This window comes from Aquarana catesbeiana, linkage group LG03, assembly GCF_042186555.1.
Source record: "Aquarana catesbeiana isolate 2022-GZ linkage group LG03, ASM4218655v1, whole genome shotgun sequence".
NCBI lineage: Eukaryota > Metazoa > Chordata > Amphibia > Anura > Ranidae > Aquarana > Aquarana catesbeiana.
The window spans coordinates 201205565-201222530 of NC_133326.1; the positions used below are offsets into that span (position 1 = coordinate 201205565).

The following is a 16966-nucleotide window of genomic DNA, read 5'->3' on the forward strand; positions in this document are numbered from 1 at the left end:
TATATACAGTATCTCACAAAAGTGAGCAGTATGAGAGAGTAACACCATATTTAACACTTGAGATTATATATATATATATATATATATATATATATATAGTTTAACAAGTGATGGCGCTAAACAAATACATTATCTAACAAAATCCAGAAGAAGCTGCCCCTTTTTCGAGAGAACTGATCATCCATAAACATATACAACAAAATATAAAGGACAGTGCTAATTCATCCAAAAAAGTGAAAACATGTATGATTACATCACATATTTATATATTTTTTTATATATATATATATATATATATATATATATATACACAATTATAAAACGTGGTCTAGGTGATCTTAATTGTCTGTGCTCCACCAACACTCGTGTGAGAAGAAACAAACTCACCAAATAGCTAGATGGAAAAAACTTGCATAGGTCTCAGATCCTTGGATGGGTAAGCCACAGCAAAGGGACATGATCCTTAGCTTACTTGGTGAGTTTGTTTCTTCTCACACACGTGTGGAGCATGGACAATTAAGATGACCTACTACACATTTTTACATTTTTTGCTGTGTGGATCATATATGTTTTCACATTTTTTTTTTGATGAATTAGCACAGTCCTTTATATATTGTTGTATACCAAAGGTAACACACCTGCTCCCCTATTCACACCTGAGACCTTGTAACCAAGTCACATGACACCGGAGAGGGAAAATGGCTAATTGGGCCCAATTTTAACATTTTCACTTAGGGTGTACTCACTTTTGTTGCCAGGGGTTTAGACATTAATGGCTTTGTGTTGAGTTATTTTGAGGGGACAGCAAATGTACACTGTTATACAAGCTGTACACTCACTACTTTACATTGTAGCAAAGTGTCATTTGTTTAGTGTGGTCACATGAAGAGATATGATAAAATATTTACAAAAATGTGAGGGGTGTACTCACTTTTGTGAGATACTGTAGTTAAAGGAAAAATGTGCCTATCCTTTTTCATCCAATTTCTCTCCGTTTAGCTGTTTAAGAATCAAATATACTTAGTTTTATCAGTCCTTAAAAAGTATGTAAAGACAAAAAAAATTGCAATACATGCAGATTTCCCCATGAAAGGATAGACCTTTACCAATATGTTACATGTTATACCCGCATTTAGGATGTAACATGTTAATAATCATGAAAAAAAACACTGCTTAAAATTATTGTTTTTTATTTTAGCAATATAAAGGTTAACTTCTCAGATATTAAAACAAATTTAAGCATTATTGTGTGTAGCACTGCTAGTACCCTCAAGTTGTCAACCCCAAACCACTACTAAATTTACTCAATTGTATTGTTAGGTGTTATGTGATGTATGCTAGTTATGTGATAGTTTACATTTTTGGGCTTGTATTGTTAGGTGTTATGTGATGTATGCTAGTTATGTGATAGTTTACATTTTTGGGCTTGTATTCGAGATGTGCAAAGAAAGATCACACAAACACATGTAGGTTTAACATTAAATAATGACATACACAGATAACAAGTGTAATAGTATTAGAAAATATAACAAGAATACTCAACTAAAGTGTGGTCTTTCGCCACGGAGTCCTGTTCACTTTCTTACCGTGTGTCGCAGATGATCAGACCTGATAGAGACAAAATATTCCAAGTTATAGCTGTAGTATATAGGATTTGTGTGTAAGGAAATGACCAGCTCCCCTTGTAGCAATATGACCTTTTTAGGACTTGGTCAGTTTGCAATGACATTCCTTTGGTATGAAGTCAGCTTACCAGGATATTGGAGGCTTTAGATATTTTGAGACAACTTCAATAAGGAAAAATGAAATTTCCCTATCATTATGTTCCAAACCCAACAAACTAGGGTTCAGTGTAGACATACTGTTGTCAATATATTGGTTAGGGATATGGCCAAAACTCTTCTCATGTCACCCAATGCTTCTTCAGGATTTGATGAAAATCTTTAATGATTTTGCTACCTTGCTATGTTGCTAAAGGCATAGAATATGTATACTTTGTTCCAAGCTTGATCAATGTAACTATAGAAGAACAAAAAACTAAAAAAAAAAAAAAAAAAAAATCCTCATGAAATTCAACTTTTAAAGTGTTACTAAACCCATAAACTTAAAATCAGTCTGTATATGCAATAAAGCATGCTTGTTATATTTACTGTGGAACCTAAGGGGTTAATCCTCCACATTGTGCAAAAAGGCTGTTTGATCCTATCTTCTCTGATCCTCCACTTCTTCCATTGACCCTAATCTATCTCTTGGTAAGACAAAGCCTTTGAAATCACTCTGCACATTCTCAGTTTAGTATGTATTGCTAGAGAGTTTTTTTTCTTTTCTTAAGAGGGTGCATGTGATCGGTACAGGGCCAATCAGCACTATCCAGACAGAGGGTCAGGGCAGCCTCATAGGATAGTCAGAGTGCAATGAAAACCCCTCCTACAAGCTTTAAACAGACACTGATAGGAGTCATAAGACTGCTTTATACTGCTGATGAGAAAGGGTATTTAGCAGTTTATAGTTACTAAAATAATTGAATTTCCATGTTATGTGTACTGTGGGAGACCAGATGTAGTGAATGTGGGGTCCTGGGTTTAGTAACACTTTAACCACTTAAGGACCGCCTAACGCCGATTTACGTCGGCAAGGCGGCACGGGCAGGCAAAATCACGTACATGTACGTGATTTGCCTCTCGCGGGTGGGGGGTCCGATCGGACCCCCCCCGGTGCCCGAAGCGGTCCCGTTCTGTTCCCCGGCGATCCGAGATGAGGGGGAGGCCATCCGTTCGTGGCCCCCCCCTCGCGATCGCCGCCGGCCAATGGGAACACTCCTTTGCTGCTGTATGCTAAACAGCAGCAAAGGAAATGATGTCATCTCCCCTCGGCTCGGTATTTTCCGTTCCAGCGCCGAGGGGAGAAGACATCAATGTGAGTGAAAACACACTACACAACACAGTAGAACATGCCAGGCATACAAAACACCCCGATCCCCCCCCCGATCGCCCCCCAATCACCCCCCAATCACCCCCCCCCCCCCCCCCTGTCACAAACTGACACCAGCAGGTTTTTTTTTTTTTTTTTTTTTTCTGATTACTGCATAGTGTCAGTTTGTGACAGTTACAGTGTTGGGACAGTGAGTATTACCCCCCTTTAGGTCTAGGGTACCCCCCTAACCCCCCCTAATAAAGTTTTAACCCCTTGATCACCCCCTGTCACCAGTGTTGCTAAGCGATCATTTTTCTGATCGCTGTATTAGTGTCGCTGGTGACGCTAGTTAGTGAGGTAAATATTTAGGTTCGCCGTCAGCGTTTTATAGTGACAGGGACCCCCATATACTACCTAATAAATGTTTTAACCCCTTGATTGCCCCCTAGTTAACCCTTTCACCACTGATCACCGTATAACCGTTACGGGTGACGCAGGTTAGTTCGTTTATTTTTTATAGTGTCAGGGCACCCGCCGTTTATTACCTAATAAAGGTTTAGCCCCCTGATCGCCCGGCGGTGATATGCGTCGCCCCAGGCAGCGTCAGATTAGCGCCAGTACCGCTAACACCCACGCACGCAGCATGCGCCTCCCTTAGTGGTATAGTATCTGAACGGATCAATATCTGATCTGATCAGATCTATACTAGCGTCCCCAGCAGTTTAGGGTTCCCAAAAACACAGTGTTAGCGGGATCAGCCCAGATACCCGCTAGCACCTGCGTTTTGCCCCTCCGCCCAGCCCACCCAAGTGCAGTATCGATCGATCACTGTCACTTACAAAACACTAAACGCATAACTGCAGCGTTCACAGAGTCAGGCCTGATCCCTGCGATCGCTAACAGTTTTTTTGGTAGCATTTTGGTGAACTGGCAAGCAAGCACCAGGCAGCGTCAGGTTAGCGCCAGTACCGCTAACACCCACGCACGCACCGTACACCTCCCTTAGTGGTATAGTATCTGATCGGATCAATATCTGATCCGATCAGATCTATACTAGCGTCCCCAGCAGTTTAGGGTTCCCAAAAACGCAGTGTTAGTGGGATCAGCCCAGATACCTGCTAGCACCTGCGTTGTGCCCCTCCGCCCGGCCCAGCCCAGCCCACCCAAGTGCAGTATCGATCGATCACTGACACTTACAAGGCACTAAACGCATAACTGCAGCGTTCGCAGAGTCAGGCCTGATCCCTGCGATCGCTAACAGTTTTTTTGGTAGCATTTTGGTGAACTAGCAAGCACCGGCCCCAGGCAGCGTCAGGTTAGCGCCAGTACCACTAACACCCACGCACGCAGCATACGCCTCCTTTAGTGGTATAGTATCTGAACGGATCAATATCTGATCCGATCAGATCAGATCTATACTAGCGTCCCCAGCAGTTTAGGGTTCCCAAAAACGCAGTGTTAGCGGGATCAGCCCAGATACCTGCTAGCACCTGCGTTTTGCCCCTCCGCCCGGCCCAGTCCAGCCCACCCAAGTGCAGTATCGATCGATCACTGTCACTTACAAAACACTAAACGCATAACTGCAGCGTTCGCAGAGTCAGGCCTGATCCCTGCGATCGCTAACAGTTTTTTTGGAAGCTTTTTATTGAACTGGCAAGCACCAGCGGCCTAGTACACCCCGGTCGTAGTCAAACCAGCACTGCAGTAACACTTGGTGACGTGGCGAGTCCCATAAGTGCAGTTCAAGCTGGTGAGGTGACAAGCACAAGTAGTGTCCCGCTGCCACCAAAAAGACAAACACAGGCCCGTCGTGCCCATAGTGCCCTTCCTGCTGCATTCGCCAATCCTAATTGGGAACCCACCACTTCTGCAGCGCCCGTACTTCCCCCATTCACATCCCCCAACGAAATGCAGTCGGCTGCATGAGAGGCATTTTTATGTGCTCCCGAGTACCCCTACCCAACGAACCCCCCCCAAAAAGATGTTGTGTCTGCAGCAAACGCGGATATAGGCGTGACACCCGCTATTATTGTCCCTCCTGTCCTGACAATCCTGGTCTTTGCATTGGTGAATGTTTTGAACGCTACCATACACTAGTTGAGTATTAGCGTAGGGTACAGCATTGCACAGACTAGGCACACTTTCACAGGGTCTCCCAAGATGCCATCGCATTTTGAGAGACCCGAACCTGGAACCGGTTACAGTTATAAAAGTTAGTTACAAAAAAAGTGTAAAAAAAAAAAAAAAATATATATAAAATAAAAAAAAATAGTTGTCGTTTTATTGTTCTCTCTCTCTCTATTCTCTCTCTCTATTGTTCTGCTCTTTTTTTACTGTATTCTATTCTGCAGTGTTTTATTGTTATTGTTATTGTTATTATGTTTTATCATGTTTGTTTTTCAGGTATGTAATTATTTATACTTTATTGTTTACTGTGCTTTATTGTTAACCATTTTTTTGTCTTCAGGTACGCCATTCACAACTTTGAGTGGTTATACCAGAATGATGCCTGCAGGTTTAGGTATCATCTTGGTATCATTCTTTTCAGCCAGCGGTCGGCTTTCATGTAAAAGCAATCCTAGCGGCTAATTAGCCTCTAGACTGCCTTTACAAGCCGTGGGAGGGAATGCCCCCCCCCCCCCCCCCACCGTCTTCCGTGTTTTTCTCTGGCTCTCCTGTCTCAACAGGGAACCTGAGAATGCAGCCGGTGATTCAGCCAGCTGACCATAGAGCTGATCAGAGACAAGAGTGGCTCCAAACATCTCTATGGCCTAAGAAACCGGAAGCTACGAGCATTTTATGACTTAGATTTCGCCGGATGTAAATAGCGCCATTGGGAAATTGGGGAAGCATTTTATCACACTGATCTTGGTGTGGTCAGATGCTTTGAGGGCAGAGGAGAGATCTAGGGTCTAATAGACCCCAATTTTTTCAAAAAAGAGTACCTGTCACTACCTATTGCTATCATAGGGGATATTTACATTCCCCGAGATAACAATAAAAATGATTTAAAAAAAAAAAAAATGAAAGGAACAGTTTAAAAATAAGATAAAAAAGCAAAAAAATAATAAAGAAAAAAAAAAAAAAAAAAAAAAAAGCACCCCTGTCGCCCCCTGCTCTTGCGCTAAGGCGAACGCAAGCGGCGGTCTGTCGTCAAACGTAAACAGCAATTGCACCATGCATGTGAGGTATCGCCGCGAAGGTCAGATCGAGGGCAGTAATTTTTGCAGTAGACCTCCTCTGTAGATCTAAAGTGGTAACCTGTAAAGGCTTTTAAAGGCTTTTAAAAATGTATTTATTTTGTTGCCACTGCACGTTTGTGCGCAATTGTAAAGCATGTCATGTTTGGTATCCATGTACTCGGTCTAAGATCATCTTTTTTATTTCATCAAACATTTGGGCAATATAGTGTGTTTTAGTGCATTAAAATTTAAAAAAGTGTGTTTTTTCCCCAAAAAATGCGTTTGAAAAATCGCTGCGCAAATACTGTGTGAAAAAAAAAAATGAAACACCCACCATTTTAATCTGTAGGGCATTTGCTTTAAAAAAATATATAATGTTTGGGGGTTCAAAGTAATTTTCTTGCAAAAAAAAACAAACTTTTTCATGTAAAAAATAAGTGTCAGAAAGGGCTTTGTCTTCAAGTGGTTAGAAGAGTGGGTGATGTGTGACATAAGCTTCTAAATGTTGTGCATAAAATGCCAGGACAGTTCAAAACCCCCCCAAATGACCCCATTTTGGAAAGTAGACACCCCAAGCTATTTGCTGAGAGGCATGTCGAGTCCATGGAATATTTTATATTGCGACACAAGTTGCGGGAAAGAGACAAATTTTTTTTTTTTTTTTTTTTTTTTTGCACAAAGTTGTCACTAAATGATATATTGCTCAAACATGCCATGGGAATATGTGAAATTACACCCCAAAATACATTCTGCTGCTTCTCCTGAGTACGGGGATACCATATGTGTGAGACTTTTTGGGAGCCTAGCCGTGTACGGGACCCCGAAAACCAATCACCGCCTTCAGGCTTTCTAAGGGGCGTGAATTTTTGATTTCACTCTTCACTGCCTATCACAGTTTCGGAGGCCATGGAATGCCCAGGTGGCACAAAACCCCCCCAAATGACCCCATTTTGGAAAGTAGACACCCCAAGCTATTTGCTGAGAGGTATAGTGAGTATTTTGCAGACCTCACTTTTTGTCACAAAGTTTTGAAATTTGAAAAAAGAAAAAAAAAAAAAGTTTTTTCTTGTCTTTCTTCATTTTCAAAAACAAATGAGAGCTGCAAAATACTCACCATGCCTCTCAGCAAATAGCTTGGGGTGTCTACTTTCCAAAATGGGGTCATTTGGGGGGGGTTTGTGCCACCTGGGCATTCCATGGCCTCCGAAACGGTGTTAGGCAGTGAAGAGTAAAATCAAAAATTCACGCCCTTAAAAACGCTGAAGGCGGTGATTGGTTTTCGGGGCCCCGTACGCGGCTAGGCTCCCAAAAAGTCCCACACATGTGGTATCCCCATACTCAGGAGAAGCAGCTAAATGTATTTTGGGGTGCAATTCCACATAGGCCCATGGCCTGTGTGAGCAATATATCATTTAGTGACAACTTTGTGCAAAAAAAAAAAAAAAAAAGTGTCACTTTCCCGCAACTTGTGTCAAAATATAAAATATTCCATGGACTCAATATGCCTCTCAGCAAATAGCTTGTGGTGTCTACTTTCCAAAATGGGGTCATTTGGGGGGGGGTTGTGCCACCTGGGCATTCCATGGCCTCCGAAACTGTGATAGGCAGTGAAGAGTGAAATCAAAAAGTTACACCCTTAGAAATCCTGAAGGCGGTGATTGGTTTTCGGGGTCCCATACGCGGCTAGGCTCCCAAAAAGTCCCACACATGTGGTATCCCCGTACTCAGGAGAAGTAGCTGAATATATTTTGGGGTGCAATTCCACATAGGCCCATGGCCTGTGTGAGCAATATATCATTTAGTGACAACTTTTTGTAAATATTTTTTTTTTTTTTTTTTTTTTGTCATTATTCAATCACTTGGGACAAAAAAAATAAATATTCAATGGGTTCAACATGCCTATCAGCAATTTCCTTGGGGTGTCTACTTTCCAAAATGGGGTCATTTGGGGGGGTTTTGTACTGCCCTGCCATTTTAGCACCTCAAGAAATGACATAGGCAGTCATAAACTAAAAGCTGTGTAAATTCCAGAAAATGTACCCTAGTTTGTAGACGCTATAACTTTTGCGCAAACCAATAAATATACGCTTATTGACATTTTTTTTACCAAAGACATGTGGCCGAATACATTTTGGCCTAAATGTATGACTAAAATTGAGTTTATTGGATTTTTTTTATAACAAAAAGTAGAAAATATCATTTTTTTTCAAAATTTTCGGTCTTTTTCCGTTTATAGCGCAAAAAATAAAAACTGCAGAAGTGATCAAATACCATCAAAAGAAAGCTCTATTTGTGGGAAGAAAAGGACGCAAATTTCGTTTGGGTACAGCATTGCATAACCGCGCAATTAGCAGTTAAAGCGACGCAGTGCCAAATTGGAAAAAGACCTCTGGTCCTTAGGCAGCATAATGGTCCGGGGCTCAAGTGGTTAAGGCCTCATGTACACAAGGCAAAAACAATGCCATTTTTACAGGTGTTTGACATTTTTTTTCCAGCCTTTAAACTCACCTCTATTAGCCTATGTGGCCATGCACACATAAGCGTTTATGGGTGTATTAGAAGAGTTTAGAGGCTGAGAAAAAAATAAAAAAACGCACAACCAGCACATTTAGGTAAGAAGATTTTGACAGAAAAAACACGCTGAACGTGTTTAAAAGTGCTAAACGTTAATCACATTTAGTGGTTGAGCGTTCACTCCAATGGCCTAGAATAATCTATTGTTTTGGCCCAAAGAATCAATGAATGCTCAAATGCTTGACATGCCTAAACACAAGCAAAATTCAACTTCCTTATTTTCTTTATTCATGTTTTATTTATTTATTTGCACCCCATACAAAGTATTTTTGAGTGAAGCATGTAGGGGCTTCACATGGCTTAATTGGGGAGGGGGTTTTGATGACTCCTAGATATATGGTGGTCTTTTGAAATTAGTCCAAGTGTTACACATTGAGGGAGCACAGTGAATAGGGAGGTTGATGCTATGGACCTCTAGTCACTGAGCTTTCTGATGTCAGATACCGGCATTGCAAAGTGTTTTTTTGAGTAGGTGTTACATTGCGCAATATATCTACTAGAGTAAATGAAGATTATTTACTATCTGAATGAATTGGGCTTGAATGTACCTCTGGCTTATGGCTTTGAAATACAGGGACCGCCATTTGTGTATGAGGCTGCCTAAGAAGTCCCCAAATCTGCATAAAGTGATTTTGTAGTATTGCAGTGGGGAGTTTTTTTCTTGGACAACTATTGACCACCAATATCATTACAATTTGTAATTTTGTTTGGAGTCTGGAATTACCCCTCTCTAAAAAACAAAGTACACGCACATTTACCAATTTACATTTTATAAACAGTCATTAATTACGGTTAGGTTTTAGACCGGTGCCTACACACTAGAGGCAATGGATCAGAACATTATATAACCACCCCACAGCGAAAGATCAATGGGATTCCCTACCATTTGAAATGTTCAACGGAACAAGGCAGGGGTGTCCCCCTTCACCCCTGCTATTGTTCTGTCATTACAACCCCTATTGGCAACCATCCGAAATAGTATAGACATAGGAGGTTTAGAGATTGAAGATGAAGTGGATAAAGTAGCAGCATATGCGGATGATATTTTGTTCTACATCTCCAATCCCAGAATTACACTACTAAACCTAATGAAACTGGAGAGCTATGAAACTTGAAAATGAACCCCTCAAAGTCAGAGATTCTGAATATAAATCTGAGCAAGCATGAAGAACAGGTTTTACAATGGGAATTCCCATTTACATGGAGGAACACAGAACTAAAATATTTAGGAATAAAACGAACACCTTCCCTGGGAAAATTGTATATGAGTCAATTATATCCCGCTATTAAATGAGATAAAAACTGAAATAAAAAAGATAGACTACTTGGATAGGATGTATAAAAATTGTGAAAATGGTGATATTATCGAAAATCGTGTATACATTTCAAATGTTGACGATTTTTCTACCCCAGACATATTTTAAGACGCTTAAGGCAATGATTTTAAGGTATATGGCAGAACAAGAAACCGAGAATACAGTTTTCGGTATTGAGTAAAGAGAAATTGCAAGGGGTTAGCGGTACCAGACTTTAAAAAAAAATACTATAATGCTGCATTATTAGCACAAATAATAGAGTGGACAAGAAGGACAAGTGAAAAAAGATGGGTGAAAATTGAGAACATGATTGGTAATGCACCATTGGGTAAAATTATATGGATACCACAATATAGAATGTTAGACACAAATACACACGTCATGACACAGAACGTATTTAGAGTTTGCAACTTAATGCACAAGCATGCAAAATGCAAAAGCACAAAAAGTATAACTCACTGTTAATCCCGCTTAAGGAAACAAATTATTTTCCACCTGGAAAGGGAGTATTATTTGGGGAGTGAATAAGAGATGAGAATGCACAGTTGAAAGACAAAGAAAAAAGGAAAGATTTGCACATTTCGAGAATTGAGGCACAAGAAACACTGGTGATAGATTAATGGCAGTATTTTCAGTTAAGGCTTTTTGTTACAACAATAAGATTTGGGGAGGATTTATTGCCATTCGAGCGCCTGTGTACCTTGACGAACACAGGGCTTGGTACCTCCTGGATCTATAAGATACTTGTGGCAATGGCTGAACCTAAAATACCGCCATACATGGAAAAATGGGAAAATAAAATTAGGAGCAGGAGTGGATGAACAACAATTAGGAAAAATCTTGAGAATAGGTACATAGCTCAGCAGTAGATACAAATACCATAGAATTGAATTAAAAATGTCTGGTAAAATGGTATAAAACCCCAGATAAAGCACATAAATATCAATTGGGGAAATTACCATATTGTTGGCAGGTATGTAAAGTGGTGGGAACTTTGGCCCATATATGGTGGGATTGCCCAAAAATAAAGAAATTTTGGAGGGAGGTGTTGCAACAAGTACAAGAAATCACAAATATTGAAATAGCGGACCTGTGGGTCTGTTTACTTTATGGTATAAAAAAAGTCCAATAAATCAATATAAGAATACAGTGATGCCAAACCTGATGAACGCAGCAAAAAGGTTGATACAATATTGACAAGAAGTAGAGAGCCCTACAAGAGGGGATTGGGTTAAAAGAGTGGAAAATACATATAAAATGGAACACTTATGATATATAGTGGGAAGGATGAGATTGAAAAATTTACCAACACGTGGAAAATAGAGTTTAAATCAACAAGGCAATACGCTGAAATTTGGGTTTAAATTTGGTATAAAGTTTTATAACGCCTCTCCCATCCTCTGGAACTCGCTACCTCAACCTGTCTGGCTATCCCCTACTCTTGCTACCTTCAGGCAATCTCTGAAAACTCATCTCTTCAGGAAAGCCTATCACATCTTCAACTAATCTTTTAACACTTCCATCAGCTCATTCCCCACAGTTATAACCTTTTGTACCACCTGATCCACCCTATTCGATTGTAAGCTCTTCTGAGCAGGGCCCTCTTAATCCTCTTGTATTTTATTGTATTATAACTGTATTGTCTCCCTTTTGTATTGTAAAGCGCTGCGTAAATTGTTGGTGCTATATAAATCCTGTATAATAATAATAATAATAATAACCTTGCTTTCCGGTGTGTAGGGAAACGCACCTTCATCCTGTAGTAGCAAAACACAACTTTAGGTATGTTTTTTAGGCTGCTTTTTTCTTGCCAGGAGCAAAGGTGTCAAAGGAGGGAAAAAAAGTCCTGTGTGAATGATGCCTAACTGTACAGCCACTGCACAGCCTCTATAAAAATCTTGGAAAATCCTCCATGCGGATTTGGATTCTGTGCACTGCAGTCATCATTCACCTCAAAGCATGTCTGCAAGGATAACTGCACTTAAAAATTTGAAAGAGATACTCTACTGTAGATAGGAATTAACCCCTTCCCGCCGAGATGTGTGTACTCGGCTTTCGGGGGCTATACCGGGATGATTCCCGCAGCTGCAGGCATCATCCCGGTACCGTTGTTTAGAGCCGGTTATCAGCTATCCGAATATAACAACCGATGCGGCTGAAAGCCGCTCGGCTGTTATACCGGAGGAGCGGGAGGGGACGTCCCCCCCTCCCGCCGCCCTTACCGGGCCTCCCAATCGGCCAATCGGCTGTCTCCGGCGGCTGGGGGTAGGCTGGAACGAAGCTGTGGGCGGCTTCGTTCCAGCCCTCTCATTGTAAACGCTGAAGCGACGTCATGACGTCACTTCCGTTTACTCGGCTGCCAATGGCGCCAATTTAAAAAAAAAAAAACAGTATTCAGAATCGCTGTTTTCTGCGATCTGAATACTTTGAAGTGCAAACCCCGATCCCTCCATAAAGAGTACCTGTCACCACATATTACTGTCACAAGGGATGTTTACATTCCTTGTGACAGCAATAAAAGTCATCAAAACATTTCTTTTTTAAACACAATTTATAAATATACAATTAAATCAAATAAATAAGAAAAAAAAAATTAAAGCTTCCCCGTCCCCGCGAGCTTGCACAGCAAAGAAAATGCATACGGAAGTCGCGCCCGCATATGTAAAAGGTGTTCAAATCACACATGTAAGGTATCGCCGCGATCGTCAGAGCGAGAGCAATAATTCTAGCACTAGACCTCCTCTGTAACTCTAACCTGGTAACCGTAAAAAATTTTTAAAGCGTCGCCTATGGAAATTCTTAGGTACTGCAGTTTGTCGCCATTCCACGAGTGCGTGCAATTATAAAGCATGACATGTTTGGTATATATTTACTCGGCGTAACATCATATTTCACATTATGCAAAAAAATTGGGGTAACTTTACTGTTTGGATTTTTTAAAATTCATGAAAGTGTCTCTTTTCCCAAAAATTTGCGTTTAAAACACCGCTGCACAAATACCGTGTGATATAAAATATTGCAACAATCTCCATTTTATTCTCTAGATTCTCTGATAAAAAAATATAATGTTTGGGGGTTCTAAGTAATTTTCTAGCAAAAAATACGGATTTTAACATGTAAACACCAAATTTCAAAAATAGGCTTAGTCATGAAAGGGTTAATATAATATAAATGTTACTTAACCAGTTCAGCTCTTTGGAAGTATGTAGTATTTCTGCAGTAGCAGCCATCAGCTTGTGATCAATTTGTTCAACAGGCTGTGGGCTTGAAAGTGAAATTGATGTGGCAGTTCTCTAGATGCCGAACACTTTCACACAGCGGGAGCCTGGACAATGTCACGGAACGTCCCGGAACATCCCACACTCCACTTGAGTGCTTCCGTCAGTATACGACTTCCTTGTATTCTGGATACAGATATCAGATATTCCAACCATTCCCAATCATAAAACAAGACGAGACTTGCTTAGTTGCTAACATGGACTAATTTTATTAGAACCAGAATACAGTCTTATATACAGTAGAAGATGAGGTTCCCCCCTCCTGCTCATATTACTCTAACAATACACCTGTAACCTAATTAACCTAATTAACATGAGCTAGTTTACTAAATCATTTACCCAGACCAGATGACTGAAACATGACCTGTAGGACACAGACTTGTGGTCACCGAGCTTCACACAGTAATATAAACACAATAGCAGGAGCTAATTACAATTAACTATACAAACCACAATCTCCCCCCTCCTCAGCCTAGTCATCAACAAACTATAGTAGGAGTAGACTGTTCGTCTCCTAGCCAGTCCTGGAGGCCAATGTGATCAGCTCACACAATTAACATGTTGAGTTCAGAATCAAACAAACCAATAATAGTCTCTACATACATCCTGGGAGATATTGTGGACAAATATTACTGTCCCATTTTAAGTAGTCCAAGATATATTTTCTCACTCACCCTGTGCCAGGATAGCACAGGGTGACTTAGACATAAGAGGTGTATGGGGAGCTGAAACAAAGGCATCCCCTACTTTCCAAGGGATTCTGAGTTCCACGGGCCCTCCCGTCACACCTGGGCCTACAACATATCCATGCCTCACTTTTACATGTAAACAATGAAACTGGAAGTGATGATGCTTTCATTACTTCTGGATTCAGACCCACCGTTTCTTGGCTGGTACAGCCAGGGGACACATCTAACCAAGCAGATCTGTGCTTGGTTTGATGCTGTGGAGATATTGGGGTCTATTGGACCCCTAATGTCTCCAAAAAGAGTACCTGCCACCTGCCCAATGCTATCACATAGGGGTTTACTAACCCCTAGTTATAGCAATCAAGTAAAAATGAATAAATACGTATACAAAAAGTAAAGAATGCATCAAAAATTACAATAAAATGCATTTAAAAAAGATTGTCTTAACCCATGTTGTCCCACACACGCGCAAGCGTAAACACATTTTCAGGGTGCGCACGTGTATGTAAACCGCAGTCCCACCACATGTGACACATCAATGTGAATGTCATACTGAGAACAATAATTTTTAGCAAAATAACCCCTGTTTAACTCTAAATGATGAGCTGTAAAAGCTTTTAAAGCTTCACCTACAGAGATTTTTGGGTACCATAGTTTTTTGCAATATCACGAGTGCACGCAATTTTAAGACTTGGCATTTTTGGTATCTATTTACTCATCGCCACCTTATCTTTTATATTTTAAGAAACAATTGTGTAGTATTGTGTGTGCTTTCATTAAAATGAATTTTATTATGTTTTTTCCTGATAATTTGCATTTGATAAACAGTTGTGCAAATATCATGTGACATAAAGATTTGCAACTATCATATTTTTATTCTACAGGGCCTGTGCTTTCAGAAAATATATAATGTTCTGCGGGTTTAAGTAATTTTTTTGCCAAAAATGAAGATTTTTACATGTGTGCAAAAATTTTCTTTGAGCTGAACTGGTTAATGCATTTCATCATTTACAGTTTATGAGAAATTAGCTTTCTACACTAGTCTGCAGCCAGACGTGTTTTACAAGTATTTCCAGCTGTCCTTAGATTTACTGAAGTGGTAATTTAATATTTGGTTAGTTAGTGCAGTGTTTCTTATTACATGGGGCAGTTTATATTTGCTAGTTTGTTAAAATATTTGCAATGCATACAATATACTTAGTGAGAATTGTTTTCTCAACAGAGAGGGCGTTCCCTTTTAAGATAGTATGGTAAAGCCAGCATAGCATCTTTTTATGGGTGTGTTTGTCTGGGAATCAGAGTGCCCCTAAATCCCTTTTTTTTTTTTTTTTGACAGCACTACTGTAAAATATATAAATATGTTTTGTTTATCCTTTTCTTGTTTCTCTGTTTATACAATTATATTTTTCAGATTTCAAGAAAGCGCTACAGTGTACTGTGTGAATGCTTTTTCTTTTTTTTTTTCGGATTCACCTTTCTCTGACTTGTGATGATTACGCTCTGTGTCCTAATGTCACATTTAGCGTTAATTGAAAAGGGCGCGCTGCCCTTGAGTTTGGATTTGCATGGAAAACACCTTTTTTCTTTGTTTCCAATCCTTTTTTCATTGGAGGTCTTTTCATTGCTTAGCAACTAATGAGAACTACTGCTGCTTACTCCCTAATCATCTCTTAAGTAGGGTAGATGCCTACTCCTGAGAGTGCTTGCAGTTTTTGCCTTTTACTCCCTCATTTGACAGGTAATGAAAATGCTCTTAATGATCCTAGAGCAGTTGGATCTCTGTTGGAAGACTTTAGAGTTGTTAATTGAAATAAGAAGTTCAGCTGAGATGTGATTAGAGAATTGATATTCCACGTTAAATAGACCATTTAATTAATGTAGTAAATAAGTTTGTCTTAACTACTTTGCCAGCAACTTGCATTGTAGGACCCGAGTGGCTGCTAATGTAGTAGCATCTGTGTCAGGATCATAGGTGAACACAAATACTTATTTATCTTCTTGGCAAATACAAGAAGGGTTTGTTTACACTGGTATGTACTTCTTAGTGTCTTTCTCTCTTTTGGCCCATCTTACCTCAAAACATTCTGCAGTACCAATTTCCTTTACTGAGTCTAGTTTTGAGTCCATGACTAAAACAAAGCTTTTGCATTGGTTTAACCGCTTCAATACTGGGCACTTTTACCCCCTTCCTGCCCAGGACAATTTTCAGCTTTCAGAGCTGTCACGCTTTGAATGACAATTGCACGGTCATGCAACACTGTACCCAAATGAAATTTTTAGTATTTTTTTCACATAAATAATTTTCTTTTTGGTGGTATTTAATCACCACTGGTTTTTTTTTGTTTTATTTTTTGTTTTTTTTTATTAAAAAAAGGAAAAAAGACCTAACAAAAAAGAAAAAAGTTTTCTTAGTTTCTGTCAGAAAATTTTGTAAATAAGTAATTTTTCTCTTTCACTGATGTGCGCTGATGAGGCTGCACTGATGGGCACTCATGAGACAGCACTGATGAGGTGGCACTGATGAGGCACCTCTCCTCTCCTTTCTCCCTACGCTCTGTCAGTGCGAGGTGAGGGGAGCCAGTTACCAGCACTACTGTGTTTACACAGCCGATCACATGGGTAAAAAGCCACGTCTTTGGCTCCTTACTGAGATTCGGGTTGCGACGTGTGAGACTGGGGATGACGTCATATGACATCTTCCCAGAACGAGAGAGGATTATGTCGGCCATATAGAGGTGGTGGTTAAACATGTAAATATATCGCAAATATTTTTTTAACTTCTGACTCTGTGGGGATAAATTATGGTTTGGTAACATTTTAACTGGTCTGGTTTACCTTTTTAAGTCTTAGCACCCTTCACTCAAAATCTTATGGGAATCGGTAAAAAAACACACTTTGAACATTTGTCTTCTAAAATTTTTGAAACTTGTAAGGCCCCTTTCAGACGGAGGAAATCCGTCAAGTGGATCCACCTGCTCAGCCGGGGATCTCTATGCTGATCCCCACTGTGCAGG

General features: G+C 40.1%; 1 protein-coding gene across 4 annotated transcripts in view; it reads left to right on the plus strand.

Moving 5' to 3' along the window:
- The window catches only part of TBC1D22A (TBC1 domain family member 22A), a 919143-nt gene that overhangs the window by 266582 nt on the left and 635595 nt on the right, over nt 1-16966 (plus strand). The gene's annotated exons all lie outside the window — the stretch shown is intronic.